This window comes from Triturus cristatus, chromosome 11 (assembly GCF_964204655.1).
Source record: "Triturus cristatus chromosome 11, aTriCri1.1, whole genome shotgun sequence".
Classification (NCBI taxonomy): domain Eukaryota; kingdom Metazoa; phylum Chordata; class Amphibia; order Caudata; family Salamandridae; genus Triturus; species Triturus cristatus.
In genome coordinates this window covers 291,110,345-291,126,793 of record NC_140594.1, presented here as the reverse complement: position 1 = coordinate 291,126,793, position 16,449 = coordinate 291,110,345, and positions in this window count along the sequence as shown.

Here is a 16,449-nt window from a genome sequence, read left to right as displayed (position 1 = left end):
AGGAATCAGCTTGGCTAGCTGTAGACATTGCTGCCAGTAAGTTTGATTTATGCCTAATAGGCTCGATGCAAGAGTTCTAGGATGAATGAGGCAGGTAAAAGATTTGCTCTCTCAGGGCAGACTTGCAATATGCAGCAAACTCATTTAACACACTCTACTGACAGGAGCTATAGTCAGACAGTCTGAATTAGGAGCTGTCTAGGGAGGGACATTAAACCGTTTGCTTTAGAGCAAAGACCTCTTGCCAGAGGTGAAAGCAGAGTTAATGGGGGGGGGAAGGGGAGAAGTGAAAATGGACCAGACAGAGGAAATCAGACGGAAAGTTAACTTGTGGAGACATATACAATGTATTTTTCATAAGGCTCACAAGTCAGAGAAGAGCATGGATAAGACTGAACGAAGTGATAACTACAAAATATATGGCATACTGTGTCCAGCCACAACAATGTAAGCAAAATAGGTTTTTACCACAGTCTCTTTTGTACCTTGAAATGTAATTCACTAATAATAAAAGTGGAATTTACCTAGAAGAACATTTTTGAACGTCAGGAGGATGCCTAATTATGTAAACTAGAAAGAGCAAGGGTCTCAAGGATCTAAAAAAAAAAAGTATTGGGCATGCATGGAGTGGTGTGGGCTGAAGGGCAACAAAAGGCAGTCCAATTTGCTCTTGCACTGCCAGGGCAGCGAGCTACCGAACACTTAGTCTCTCACCCATGCATATGCATGGTGCCAATCTGGCTAGGGTTTGAGCCACGACCTGACTAGGGCACAACCAGCTGGTGCTCATCTGCCTTTGGGAGCCTTCAGGACCTTCAAAGGGGCTTGGAGTGTGAACCCCTGCTAAAAATGTTATCTTCCTTTGGACTAGCAGGAGTAGGTGGAATCTGGGTTTTTAAAGATTGTTTAGTTTCTCTTCAGGTTTCCAGCCTTGATTGCTCTTCCACTTCCTTCTTTGTTCATGGGGTGTAATGGTTCATCAGTAGCCAGTATCACAGGCTTTAAAAAAGAAACAAGCATTGGCATAGCCAATAGGTCTCGCTTTTGGGACCTTATAAGTATTTAGTTATGCAACTGTTGCATGGCTAAACACTTATACGGTCCCAAAGGCGAGACCTATTGGCAATGCCAATGCTTGTTTTCTTACTAATCGCGGCACCGGTGCTTTACTTTTAACATTCTCTGTTTATGCCCGGGCGGGGTCTGTAGCGGCATAGCGCAGGAAGGCGGCTCCCAGTGGCAACCCTGGGGAGGAGCCCAGTGATGTCCCAACCTGGTGGAAGCAAGGGATCAGAGAGGGTGCTTGCCGGGGGTGAGCACAGGGGATACAGGCTGGAATAAGTGAAGGGGGGTGGGAGAACTCTAGGCACTTGTCTTTCTAAGGTGTAACTTTCTAACTTTATAAGGAGTTATTGTTTCTCAGGGATCGGCGGCTCTGGCCGCTATGCTACATTCTCTTTACAACAGCCAATCGTCTCACATATTCCGCTCCTATCTTCTCGCATTTAGATCAGAATGCAGATTCGATATTGCGCACATTCACACCCCCAACCCGGCCTGCCCAGAACATGTTCCAGCCTTTCTTTAAACAGCTTTTAAGCATGAGCGTTTGATTGGGGGCAGACATCCCTCCTTGCAGAGGATAAAGGGACTTGAACTCTTGTAATTAACAAAAATGGGTGCTGAAAGCCCTTCTGCTACAAAGACATTATGGCCAGCTGTCCCCTTAAGCAACCTCTTCCAAGATAATTGTGCCTAGGACTGAATCTAATTGCACCACTCCTGTCTCACCTCGCTCTGCTGCTACTACATTCACCACCTCCTACAATCTTTTTATTATGTGTTCCTTTGTAACAACCAAAACGAACGTCTATCCATTAGTTTCGACCCTCCTCCATGTGCCGTTTATAATTATTGTAACTAGTAACTGTGACTTAGTATCTGTTGTAATGAAACCTGTTTGTATTGTACAGCGCTCTTAACACCTTTGGAGAATGTCCTTGCTATATATAAATGCATAAATAAAGTAAAAGGAGGGCTGAAATGAACCTTGGTATAGAACTGAAGCGAGGAATAGAAGACTGAGAATTAATATAAGAAGGAGAAAGGGACAGAGAAAAAATGGCAAGAAGTTATTAAAGGGGGTCCTAGAGAGAAGGAATGGGACAGCTCCTGTGTGTGTGACGTAATCTATTTGCATGCTCCAGGGCTGGGGAAGACGCTACATCTGGCGAGGAGTAGGGGATACGTGCCTGTGAAGAACAAGACTGCTCTTGCTGAGAGTTTGCAATGGTTCGGCAAACTGCTCCTGCATGGCGTGTGTGCCAGAGTCAATGCAAAGCAGTCTGCGATCGGCACACGTGGAGTCAAAGCGCTGCTCCAGCCCATAGACGGCTGCAGAAGCAATAGGAGGCCCTGCAGAGCAACATTTTCTAAACGCCCGCCAATACGGACAGTGAGCTTGTCGGTAAAGACGCTGAGCTGTGCCTATAACGACCTAAAATAGAGCATTGATCTGAACTCGCCAAAATTACGGAAACGGCCTGAACTCTGCAAAGTTATGCGTGCATGCGTGTTCTGAGAAGTGGAGTGGTTTGAAGAATTGCGATGCGCGCATGAGAAGTGTGACAACCGATCACTTAGCTGAAGTATTAGCACAAGCCAAGGGAGCAACCATTCAGACTACGTAAGAAAAGAAACTATAGCACTGATAAAGTACAAGAAATAGAAAACAAAGAGAGCATACTTACATTCCTAAGCATTTGGAGTGTACTGTGACACATGCTCCTGCATGTGGCTTCTGCTTGCAGAGGTTGTGTGAACCACCCTGTGCAGCGAAACCAGTTGAAAGACACTTGCTAAGACAATGGGAGTGCGAAATACAATGCAGATGTGTTCTTAAAACCACCACCACTGTTCATGTTTCCGATGTGGATTTTCGTTTCCCCATGAGGGCAAATGTCAAGCCGTAAGACAAACTTGTAAAGGTTGTGGGAAGGAGACCCACTTCATAACTGTGTATCAAGCTAAATAAAAATTAAGTGTGTCACGACAGAAAGAAAAGATGGATGTGAGAATGTGCCAGAAATACTCTTGCCATGCTCACAAAATCAAAAAGCAACATCTACTATACCAAGTAGAGTGCATGTAAAGTCAATCGTCTTCAAGTTTGTCGTATAAAGGCTCTTCAATGTAGCTATCGAGTATAAGTGAAGATGGGTTCTTGCTAATGAGGACCACAAAAGGACGATATGCACAGGTGGGGTTAGATGCCTGTGAAGAAGATGAAGCTCGAGAAAGGATCACCAAACAAAATGCTTAACTTCATTCGGACACTGCCCAGAATTACATTGAAGGTAAACGGTCACCCAGTAATGTTCATCATCGACAGCAAGGCCTCGAATAATATCATGCCAGTGGAAAGTTCAACAGCCTCTCGCCTGTGAGAGGGAGAGACACCCTGGTCCCCACATAGCAGACACGATCATGCAACCGAATGGAGCTAAAATCTTTTCTCGTCTTGACCTAAACAACAGATACTACCAACTTGAGCTAGAAGAGAACTGCAAATATATTACAACTTTTTCCACTCATATTGGTTCGTTCAGATAGAAGAGACTGAACTTTGGAGTATCTTTGGCTGCTGAGATAATTCAGGATGTTATCCACAGATTGGTCCAACCTGTTACACATGCTTTCAATTACAGTGACGACATACTGGTTTTTGGAAGCACTCAAAAGGAACATGACAAGCCCATACTCCAGTATGCCAGTTACTTGCTGATGCAGTTCTCACTTTGACTGCTTCGATATGTGAATTCCAGAAAACCAGACTTAAGTTGTTTGGGCACATATTCTCTGATGGGGGAATAGCTCCAGATAAGGTGCTAGCATTTTCATCTGCTTGCCCTCCTCAAGTTATTACCATGCTGCGGTCCTTTCTAGGAATGGTCAGTTATTGCTCAAGATACATTCACAATTTTGCCACTGTGAGTGCCCCATTGAGAGACTTGACAAATCAGAATGTTTCTTTTCAGTGGTCTCTTGAATGCAATCACAGTTTCAAAGAAATAAAACATGCAATTGAGAATGCAACTGATATAGCCTACTTTGACCCCAGGCTACACACCAAAGTCATGGTAGATACTGGCCCAGTAGGGCTGGGGGCAATCCTTGCTCAACACAGAAGCCATCCAGATGCTCAGAGACATATTGTGGCCTATGCTAGTCGAAGCCTGTCTGAAACATAACGTGCATACTCTCAGGAAGGAGAGTCTGGCTGTGGTGTGAGCCTGCAAACATTTTCATGTATTCCTCAATGAAAATGATTTACTGTCATCACAGACCAGCAGGCATTGCTCACTTTTTTGGGAAACCCGAAGGCTCAGATGCCACCTCACTAAGAAAGGTGGGGGGTTGAGGCTACAGGAGTATGATTGAGATTGTGCATAAACCTGGGAAGGATCAGAACTCAGCTGATTACTTTTAACCAGCACTGCTACATCGTCATGGTTAGACATCCAGAACCACTGAAGAAGAACTACATTTTATTGTGAGGTCCAGCACACCAGTGGCTCGATCTGTGGATCAAATCATTGGTGCCACCAACACAGACAAAGATCTGGCTGTCGTCAAAGAACTCATAGAACACAATCCTGGATGTGAAGCACACAGCCTCTGGCTGATAGTGGTGAGCTCCAAAAGTTAAAAAATGCACAGGAGGAGTTTGCGGGCACACAAGAAGGCATAATTCTGACATGCTCAAGAATCGTCATATCCGAGAGCCTGAGACAATGGGTCATAGAGTTGGCCCATAAGGGAGACTGTGTCGTTGTAGCCACTAAACGAGTATTGAGAGACCAAATGTGGCCCCCCCAACTAGACGAGTGAGTAGAAAAGGAACTGAAGGAATGCTACATCTGCAACTGCATGTCCCCCAAGGCGACTCAGTACCCAGTGACAACGTTTGACCTTTTTGCCCATACTTGGGAGAGTGTCGTGTTGGACCATTAGGAAATGGACATCATCTCCTGGTAATCATAGACTAGCATTCCAGTTTCCCCTTGGTGAAACCACTGTACTCGACAACACACGATAAAGTCATAAAAAGGCTGGATGACATCTTTGCAACCTGGGGTATTCTTGAGATCCTCAAGTCGTACAATAGCCCACGCTTCAATAGCAAACAGTTCAAAGAGTTTCTTGTATGAGTCAGCGTCAAACACCAAAAGAGTACACCCCTCTGCCAGCTCGGCCAAGTGTCACTCATCTTGGGTCTGACTAATGCAAATTAGTCATTATCACCACCTTGTTGTACTTGACACTTATTATCACACATTTCAGAGCTCTATGAACTGAGCAGCAACATTGCTTACAAAGTGCCAACTGTCAGAAATGTGTAATAAAAATTGTTGCCACTGAGCTCTGAATGCATGACCGTCTGCATTAAGGTGCTGCCAGCATGACATAAGGCGCTGCCACAAGTAGTTCAGAATGGGTCCAGCGCAAAAAGACAGTGTGCTGTTGGCCTGCTGTGACTGCTGCAGAGAGATCCTCCCAGAAGCTGAATTAAACCATTCATGTCCTGAAGAGGCTTTGTGCTCTTGCACACAGGATTGAAACAACCTGCCTAAGCAGGAAACAAACGTTGCATTCGGGAAGCATTTGGCAACGGGGGGGGGGGGGGAAAGCCAGTCAGTCTACATATTGGTCCAGTCTGGAGGCTTAAAGCAGCCCTCTTTTAATTAACGCTCAGTGTCACAAACGGGTATCCCTACAGGCATTGACATTCACACACTGCCTTGGAACACGCCATGCGAGCTGGCCACTTCTACTCCAGCAGTTGTGAATGTGCAGAAAGTGCTTCACTTGCAGCTGCCTGTGGCTTTGATAGCCCGTGAGACAGATGGCACCTTCAAAACACGGGATACCTTTCACCTTTGGGAAAATAATGAAGATTTTGAATGACCCTAGCCCACCCCTCTCCCTTGAGAAAGTGAAAAAGCTTGAAGAGAGCACAATGAGAACTAATGAAATAGAAGTGGGAGAAAGGAAACCCAGTGCAAGAGCAATAGAGGAAGAGGACTGATGACTCAATGGCAAAATAAATAGTTCCAGAAAAGTAGATGGGAGCAGTACTTCGGCAATGGGAAACTGATAAGAGAGGCACACGAGGAACACAGGAACAAGCATTGGAAACTGCAGGAAACAGTATGCTACAGCCAATATAAATGCAGGAAAAGTAAGTAGCAAGCACAGGAACCAATGGAAAGCAAGGAGGTGGGATGAGAGCCCCTTTCAAGATTTATATTAAATAAAATAGATTTCACAAGCGCAGTGCAGGCGACACCTAAAAATAGAACATCAGGTAAATCAGGAATATCTCCGAAATAACAGGTGCTTACTTGAACATGGATGCGGGTTTTGCAACTGTTCTTTGTCAAAAAATGGCTGCCATTCTCATAAGGATACAGATGTCCGGGCAGGACATCCCGAAGCACATGACACAGCCCAAGTAGAATGCACCCTATGCACTGGAATGAGCCACCCATGCCATTGCTGCATTGGACCCGCACCTACAAGGCCTGAGGCAGTCGTGACCCCCACCTTAGCCAGGAGAGAAAAACAGGATGTGGAGGAGCAACCCCACCCACCCTCTGAGTGCTCTAAGCAGTATCTTACCCACATCACCATCTTTAAATACCATGCCTCTTAAGGTCAGCTATCAGGGTGGGCAGGGTGAGTCATAAAAACTGTGACGAGGAACGCAGGAAGTATAGGGATTTACTGTTAAGTAACTGGATATTATCCTTACGTCCTATGTCCCTGTCCCAGTCATTACGTTGGAGGGTTACCCAAGCTTGTTAGCCATCATGACCAACTCAGCTTTAACAGTTTTGAAACAGTACACTAATCATGCTTACTCATCTAATCAGTGTACCAGAAACAACTCAAATTATGCTGAAAATACTGCATTTACCACATTTTCACCAAAGGATTTACCTTCCATTTCATTCTCAATATGATAGTGTTGAACAACAGTATGAGCTGAATAGGAAGTGGCTGCTAGACAAATTTCAGACAAAGGGACCAGTTGTGCTTCATCCCTAGAGGCTGCCAACCCTCTAGTGGATTGTTCTTGTGTTCCTTTAGGTAGAGGAGCATTAGATAATCAAGAGTGGCTCCCCGTGTGATCCTGCTCCGATGAGCATTTTAAATGCAGCCCTTTCCACCGTCAGCAAACAAATTGTGAATATGGTGAATGCATCTTTAAACTCAGATATTGTGCCTAGAGAATGGAAGATAGCAATGGTTAGGGCCTTGCTTAAGAAACCCAGTTTGGCTCCAGGGGACATTTCCAACTACCGTCCTATTTCTCTATTACCGGGCATTAGTAAACTGACTGAGAAATTTGTCAATTCACAATTGGCTTCCTTTTTGGAAACTAATAATTTGCTGCATCCATCACAAACTGGGTTCAGGAAAGGACAGGGAACAGAAACTGCCTTGTTGAGGGTGGTGGAGGATGCCAGGAGGATTCTGGATGATGGTTGCAGCGCAGCCATTATCCTCCTGGACCTCAGTGCCGCCTTCGACACAGTTAACCATCACATTCTGGTTTCCCGCCTCAGCAATATGGGAATCACGGGCAAGGCTCTTAAGTGGCTGGAATCCTTCCTTGAGGACAGATTTTTTAGGGTCTTTGAAGATGATCATTGCTCTGGTCCGGTCCCGTTACAATGTGGGGTTCCGCAGGGGTCGTCCCTCAGCCCCACATTGTTCAATGTGTATATGGCCCCTTTGGCGGAGATAGTGGTCCCCTTTGGGGTCCAGCTTGTGAGTTACGCCGATGACACTCAGCTGGTGTTCTCCCTGAATCAGTTCAGACAGTCTCCGCTGCAGTTAAGTAACTGTTTAGAAGCTGTGGCATGTTGGATGGATCAATCCCACCTTAAACTGAATATCGGGAAAACAGAGCTGCTGTTGCTGGGACGGCAGGCCAGCTTTGACAACGCGACCTTCTGGCCTTTGTGTATGGGGCCGGGCCCTAGCTCTAATCCAGAAATTAAAAGCCTTGGGCTCCTGCTCGATACGGAGCTAACTTTTAGAACTCAGGCTAGGAAGGTTGCTGCCACCTGTTTTGGGATTCTAAAAACCTTGCGAAAAATCCTCCCACAACTGCCGGAAAGGGCCAGAAAAATCCTAATACAATCTCTGATCCTCTCCAGGATAGATTATGCGAACACTTTGTATTTGGGAGTACCAGCCTCCACGACCAAACGGCTTCAAGTCGTTCAGAACGCGGCGGCAAGACGTCTAATGGGCATCAATCACCGCACATCAGCTAAACCCGCCCTGAAATCTCTTCACTGGCTTCCGGTGAAAGAGCGGGGTCTCTTTAAATCTTTGTGTATGGCACATAAACTCCTCCACGGGAAAGGTCCTCCCATCTTGGAAAATTTGGTCATTCCTCACAAATCCCCTCTAAATCTTCGATCCAATGATCAGAACTTGGTAGTGATCCCTCGAATTAAGAGATCCCGTTCGGGTGGGCGTCTTTTTTCACTAAACGCCTCCAAACTTTGGAACTCCCTTCCTCTGATGCTTCGCCAGGAGCCTGGTCTGCTTGTGTTTCGGCAGAAGTTGAAAAACTGGCTCTTTCCGAGGACTTAAGTCGCGTTTTCTGGTCTAGTTAACAGCTTTCCTATTTTCCTTGGGCTACCCTTGTTGAGCGCTGGGATGCTTTCGAGTAGCCATGCGCTATATAAGAGCTTCTTCAATTCAATTCAATAATGAACATGCCAATACAATTGTTGATCTAATCCACTGAGTCAAAGTAATATCGGAGGTCACCAAAAGTCACAAAAAATGTTCAGATTTTCTATACCACTTGGATTTCTGGAGGTAAATAGACACTACCCTCCTTACATTGGATTTCTGGAGGTAAATAGACACTGCCAGCCTTACATCCAACAACTGAAAAGTTCTTCCTCTTTGGATGAAGGAGATGGAAAAACACAGGCAGCAATAATTATTTTTCCCCATGCATCTTAGAAGCCACTTTAAGGAGAAAGGTCTGATTAAGTTAAAATAAAAAATTTTAAAAAACATACCAGTCCTCCAGGATTTTTCAAAATTGGTTGTTTACGCAAGAAGGTTCCAAATTCACTAATCCTTCCAGCTGAAGCGATAGCCACTAAAAATGTTAACATATAAAGATACACATTTTAAAATCAACTGAAATCAGTGTCTCAAAGGGAACTCTGTGCAGAGCCTTCAGGACCAGTGGCAGTTCCCATGTTGGAACAGCAGTTCTAGAAATAGGTCTTGAGATAGTGAAACTTTTCAGAAGTCTAACCACTAAATCAAAATCCGTGCTAGAATTGGACCAAATGTTATCTAAACGCCCAGATGGCTCCCCATTGTGCCCTTAAAGTAGTATCATCTAACTGTATTTGAAATCTTTCAAGCAAAAACTGAACTATAGAAGCAATCTCACACCCTTGTGGACAGAGATCTAGAGGAACACCATACTTAAAAAGATCACTGATAATTTCTTCCAATTTTATGACCTCATCTAGTCCTTTGCTGACCATCTTCCCTGAGCCTTCTTGATCCACAACGTTGTACTCTATCCTATGGGGTTGGCATCCATTGTAATCACCATCCCTGCAGGGGACTGCAGAGGAAATCCCTTGCTCAAGGACTCCTGCTTTAGCCACCACTCATGTTGTCCTCGGATTAGATTTGTTCCTGAAATCTCCATCTCCCAATCCAATGAAGACAGCCTCCAATATTTTGCCAGATGTGCTAAGAGACCTCATATGAAGTCTTGCCCAAGGGTCCAGAAATACATAATGTCATTTTCAATCGAAATAACAGACTAACAGGTCCACCACACAAATTAATTTCCTATTTCACAATACTAATTCACCACTAATCCTTTATTGGTTCTGGAGTAGCGTGCTACTCCCTGAAAATTCACTTAAACACCTTATCGGGGTAGGAAGCGCTATATAAATGCAAACCTTTTTACCTCTTCTACCCCTTCACTATCCTTCTCAATCCAAATAACTGACTAACATATCCACCACTCTATTTACTTTCATATTTCACTATACTAATTCACCACTAACACTGTATGGATTCCAGAGTAGCGTGCTACTCGTCGAAAGCACACTTCAACCCCCATCAGGGGTAGCAAGCGCTATACAAATGCAAACCTTTTTCCCTTCTCTATTGTCGTGTAGTTCCTATAGTACCCATGCAGGACCTGCACATTTGTAGAACATAAGCTGGGGGCTTGGTGGCAGACTGACTGTGCACCCCCACCGCGTAGGTTAGCTTGTTTTGCATTAGCTAGCTCTCAGTGCTACTAGAATCTCCTCTTATCGGGGAGAGATTCGTTTCTGGAAGCCTTAGATCATGACAACCCAAATTCCTCAGAATCGTGGAGACAATGTACTACCTTTAGCTCAGTCACTCGTGCTTACTTATTCGGTTTGTCACAGAGAGTTACAAAGAATAAACAGTCTGGGTGTTTCAATAAGTATTTATTGAACAGTTGTTATTGTAGTGTAAAATATATGTGCTGCAGAAACCAGCAGACAATAGCACAGAGATATTATCAGTAGTACGATAAAAGCGAAGGGATAGAACAGTTCTACCATATTGCAATAATCATGAATAAATACATGAATATAAAAAGTATTATGAAAAGTGTGCGTACTCCTACGATGCCCAACTAGAAGTACCTGAATGTACCTAGCATATGTGTGTAGGTTTAAAAGCCTAAGAGCCAAGAATCCTTCTAGGATTTAGTCGAACCCCCATACCTCAATAGAGAGAGTGAGGGACCCCGTCCTGGTCTCGAGTTGGACAACCCGCAAGGGCTGTGTTAGACCGCTGTCAGCTGGAGCGACTGCATGCAGGAGCCTCAGCGTCTCTGGGCAGTGTGTGGGCATGGAAGTCTCGATTTCCTCTGTCTTACCGGGGTAAGATGTGGTGTATTTATACACTGAAGACTCTAGTTGCTTCGTATGGTTTGTATTGGCTATGTTAGACTTGAGGAAGACGTCGGGGTGAACCTTGTACATACATATTAGGCAGGTGGTGTATTCCTAGAGAGCCATGCATAATTGAGGAGTACAGGCTGGGCATGTGTTTGGGAAAAACCCTGCTGTATTCAAAATCACAGTATAGATAATGTTCAACGCTCAGAGCTCGTTGTGTACTAGTGAGGGCCAATGTACGTGAAAGATCATGCCAATATAAGGAGTCATAACTATCATAGGACATGTACAGTTATGACCGTAATAGGGCATATGCGGCATTGACCATAATAGGGCAAGTACGAATAGGACCATACAAATACGTCCATTTTAAGGCATGTATGAAGGGGTCTACATTAGGGCCTCTATACAGGACATAACACTATCCCTACACTATCCTTCTCAATCCAAATAACCAACATATCCACCAGTCAAATTATTTTCATATTTTCACTATACTAATTCACCATTAACCATTTTTGGGTTCCGAAGTAGGGTGATACTTACCGAAAAAGCGCTTCAACGCCCCATCAAGGGTAGCAAGCGCTATATAAATGCAAACTTTTCCCTATTCTATCCCTTCACTATCCTTCTCAATCCAAATAACTGACTAACATATCCACCAGTCAAATTACTTTCATATTTTCACTATACTAATTCACCACTAATTCTTTGGTGCAAAAAAGAGCTTTGACGCCTCGTCAGGGGTAGTAAGTATTATATAAATGCAATTACAATACAATGCGATGTGTTCCTGCACCTTGAGCCACAGCCTTATTGTTCTTTGTTTGTGGTAACAGGAATAGGAGCATTGCTCTCAGTCTTTACGCTCTCTTCTCTGGCAGAAACACCTTGCCAATGCCTGTCCTGAACTGAGCTCAGATAAATATTCTGACCCGTGATGAGTCCATCCTGCACTTTTCCAGATTGAAAAACAACCCATGATGTTTTTATCAGTCCTTCATTACTTTCCAACCCTTCACGACCTCCGCCTAAGAAGGAGTATGGAGGGGAGCCAATCGTCCAGATACAGAAACACAGTTCAGCCTTGCAAATGTAGAAGTGCCACCAAGGGAGCCATCATTTTTATAAACACCCTTGGGGCAGTCTTGGTCCCAAAGAGAAATACATGGAACTGATACGGTTTCTTTAAAGCAAAAAACTGTGGTATTTTTTATGCAGCTTTCCAATGGGAATGTGGAAGTACATATTGGTCAGATCCATTGTGATCATCAAGGATATGTTTGAGATTATAGGAATAATCCCTTGAAAGGTCTACATTTTGATGGAATTCTTCTTATGCATTTTTTTCACTCCTAAGAAGTCTCAAATTAACATGGATGTTGGAGGACTTAGAATATCCTTGAATACACTTCTCTGTCTCTCTCCTCTCTCAGACCTGGAATAACAGCCCTTTCCGTCATCAGACTGAAGTGCTGCTCTCAATGCTTTCTCTTATTATATTCTGAGATTTTGGTGTAGGAACGATACCAGCATCTATTGGCATCACCAAAAACTTTATCTGGTATTCTACCTTCACCACTTGATGAACTCGGGCATGAGAAGTAGAGTTCTCCCATGCGGTTTGGAAAAATTGTATCCTTCCCTCTGGCTGAAGTAGGTACGTATAGTCAAGAGCACTGGTTTCTGGAAGGAGATCCACATTTCCCTTTCTGATCTTCCTAGTTCCAGTCTCCTTTGTTTTCCTGGTCCTCATTCAAAGGTGTATCTGACTGAGGGGCATTAATAGCGGACATAATCTCCAGAACAATCTTTTCCCTTCTGCCTAGCACAAGTTAAACAATGGTGCCATGTTGAAGACCCAAGGCTGGCAGGGGTCGTATGTTGCTGTTCTTGTCCTACTCAAAGGGAAAAAACACAGGAAGTGCTTTGGCTAATTAGGGTTTATAGCACCTAGATGTTGGGGTTACCAATCCACTACCTGTTTTTCTCTCCTGGCTGATTTGGGATCCACCTCAAAAGTAATGCCAGGATTGGGGGCATGGCACATGGAGATTGTAAAGTAAAGCAAGCTCTAATGAGGGCTGTAGAGCTAAGCCACTAATCTGATTCAACTATTCCATACATAGCTTGCAAGTTTCCCAGGACCATGCATGATGTGCTGTTCCGTTTAATTCTAGGACTTGTAGTTTTGTTTTTATAATGGAATAAACAAGTCATTGTGCTTACCAACACTACTCTTTGTACTAGACTGCTACCTGACAAATCCTGAACATTGACCCGTCAAGAATCACTGTAGTTATTATCACTACTCTTTGAACTCGATGGCTACTTAACAAATGTTGTAAAGCGCTCAGATACCCTCGGGTCAGGCCAGCGCTATATAAAACTCCTAAAATAAAAACAAGTTTCAGAATTCAAAGAATTGGGTCGCATCCTCTTAAAATGTTCTTGATATCGATTAATTCACACGATTTGTACGAGTCTCCAGTCCTCATTAGACATATCATCACTCGTGTATTCGGCAAAAGGAGTAGACTTAGAACCCCCGGACATCACAATGGAGTGATGACATGTCTAACGAGGACTGGAGAGTCATACAAATCGTGTGAGTGAATCAATATCAAGAACATTTTAAGAGGATATGACCCAATATCTTATGACATAAGGATCAAATATATAAACAGGTTGTAAGAACAATCCTATTAAACAGCGAAGAGTGACAAATCGATCAATCCTGCGAACTACATTTTTTGGGATTGAGAGACCAGTGATATTTCACTAATAACAGAGATTCATGCACCTCGCCTAGGAGAGGGTTTCAACATAATATTGATGTTGCTTCAGTCTCAGTGAACTGCCGGACAGGTGCCCTGGAATATACTCTCTCATGTAGTTTTTATACCCCAACCACTCGCCCATAATTCGCAAACCTTGATGGTCCTGAAGAAGGTGGCTTTAATTTGGCAAATACCACTGAAACGTGCGTTGACCAGTTCTTGTTTGTACCCAAGCCGTAACACGGTCACAGAGACATAAACATCTTTGTCCGCTGTATGACCAGGAGGTGTATGTGTTCTTGGGCGGGTTGATAGTTTGGATGGAATGTGAGAGTATGAGTGTGGATGCAAGACGTTAGTACGAGTGTTTGGTGAATTTATAGGGGTTGGACAACATCGTGTGTGTACAAATATGCCTATGAATTGTACAACACTATAGTGAAAATGGATAAAATCATGAATATATAATGTATGTTTTTTTTTTTTTACTTTGATACCAATAATGAAATAAATGTTAAAAAATAAGAAACAAATAAAAATATGTTTGATAAAGTAATAAGTGTAGCATGTATCATGTCTCAGATTGTAGGTTAATAACCCATTGGAGCTTTTTTGGCCTACAAGGTAACAAATATAGGTCAAGGGGAGTTTTGATGGTTAACTTGGCAGGGCTGTCCATATTGAAGTCCAAAACTCTTGTACTATCGATATTCCACAGGACCATAAAATATGTAACATATACCCTTTTTGCACCTTGCCTCTCCAGCAGCAGGTGGTGTGGAGTTAGTCATGCTCTAAACAATTTATAATATGGTGACCAATGCCTGTAATGCATGTGTCCTATAGTTTTATACCCACATGCCCTGTTCAGTGTTGTTGAAATTGAGGGCGAACCCACCTCGCCCAGTCTCATGGGGGAGAGTTCAGTTGGTACCCTCTGTACGTCTTTGCAATGGGCTGGACTGGCGTGTGCTAGTCCAGTGTGAGAAGAGTAATAAAAAGCTGGTGCTCCGGGTGTGAGTCAATCTTCTGGCCACCACCTTACTGTGTGCAGCCAGTTATTCAGTGCCCGAGAGTAGACTCGGTGTTGCCCTGTCCAACACCACACTGGCGACAAGTTGGCTACGCCCGGACAGCACGAGTCGCCATCTCCCAGCACCGCCAAAACTGCAACTGATCGCAGCTGCCATCCCATCCGTATCCCTGCTGCCCGGAGAGGGTCCTTCCATCACGCTGTGTCTCTGCCGTGCCTTCGCTGTTGGCAACTGCGCAGACAACCTCACGGTGTGGCTGCTGCATCACTAGAGGTGAGCTCCCCTGCTCCTACGCCGCATTTGAGCTTTGCTTGCTCTATCCTCCTGCTGTGTGCGGCCCTGCCGCTGGCAATCCCTGCCGCTGGCAATCCCTGCCGCTGGCAATCCCTGCAGTGCCCCTTGCTGGAGCCACGGGTGTGACGCAGCAAAGTGCGCAAGGCCCCAGAAGCAGCCTCCACATGGTGTGGCCATCTCGCTGCAACACCCCCAGCCAACAGCTTCCCTGGACATGCCTGTAACATCCATGCCCTGAATGCTCAGGCTGAAGCTGCAATACACTGCTGCCAGGGGGGGGACCATCCCACAGCCCAGCAACTCCACAGCCCAGGCAGTTGGCTGGCCCACAAAGCCTTGGAAGTTACAACCCACTCTATCCACAGCCAACTCGAAGGACTCGCAACCCAAGTGCCCTGCCAGAGCCCCTGCAGGGTCTCGCAGGTTCATGGCCATTTTCGCTGCACGTCCAGGCCTGTACCACGGCCCCACCAGCTGTAAGTGCACCAAACACCTCAGCGACAGCACTCAAACCCACTGCGGACCTCCACTCACCAGCAGGACGTCAGTCCCACCGCTGGAGCTGTTCACCATCACTGGCCCTCCCCCAACCCAAGCGGCACACTGGAAGGCGTGGGTGGAACGCCTGGAAACGTACTTCGAGGTGGCAGAAATTACAGCGCCGCGCAGACGCCTCATGCGCCTTCACCTGGGTGGAGCGGACATCCACAAGATCTCCATGACAGTACGCGAGGCCGGACCTCCAAGAAACTACGCCACAATGCGGGATGCTATTACAGCGCATTTTGAACCCTACGCCAACCCAGACTATGAGCGGTTTCTCCTACGCCAGGCACAACAGCTGACGGACGAGTTGGTGGACATCTTCTACGGGCGGCTGAGTGAACTGGTGAGTACATGCACCCTTCCGGACAAAGACAATGAGGTTCGGGCACAGTTTATTCAAGGGTGTGCCTTATCCGAGCGGTGCCAACGTGTCCTGCAGGAGCATAACATGCCCATGAGAGACATCCGGATGCTGGGGCATTCTAAAGAACTAGCCAAGGCCAGAGCGGCCCACATGGACTCCAACTCCATGACACCGATCAAGGAGGGACCCATCAACGCCATACACACGGATACGCGTGGAAGCAGTCCGAAGACCACCAAACCAGCCACACACTCATCCAAGCAAGGCTCGCAGAGTTACACGTGTGGGTGGTGCGGAAGCCCATACCCTCACAACGGAACCTGTCCTGTACCCCCCCCCCCCAGCCCCCCAGCGGCAAAACCTGCAGCACATGCGGCAAGCAGAACCACTTCTCCAAAGTCTGTCGCTCCTCACAAAGA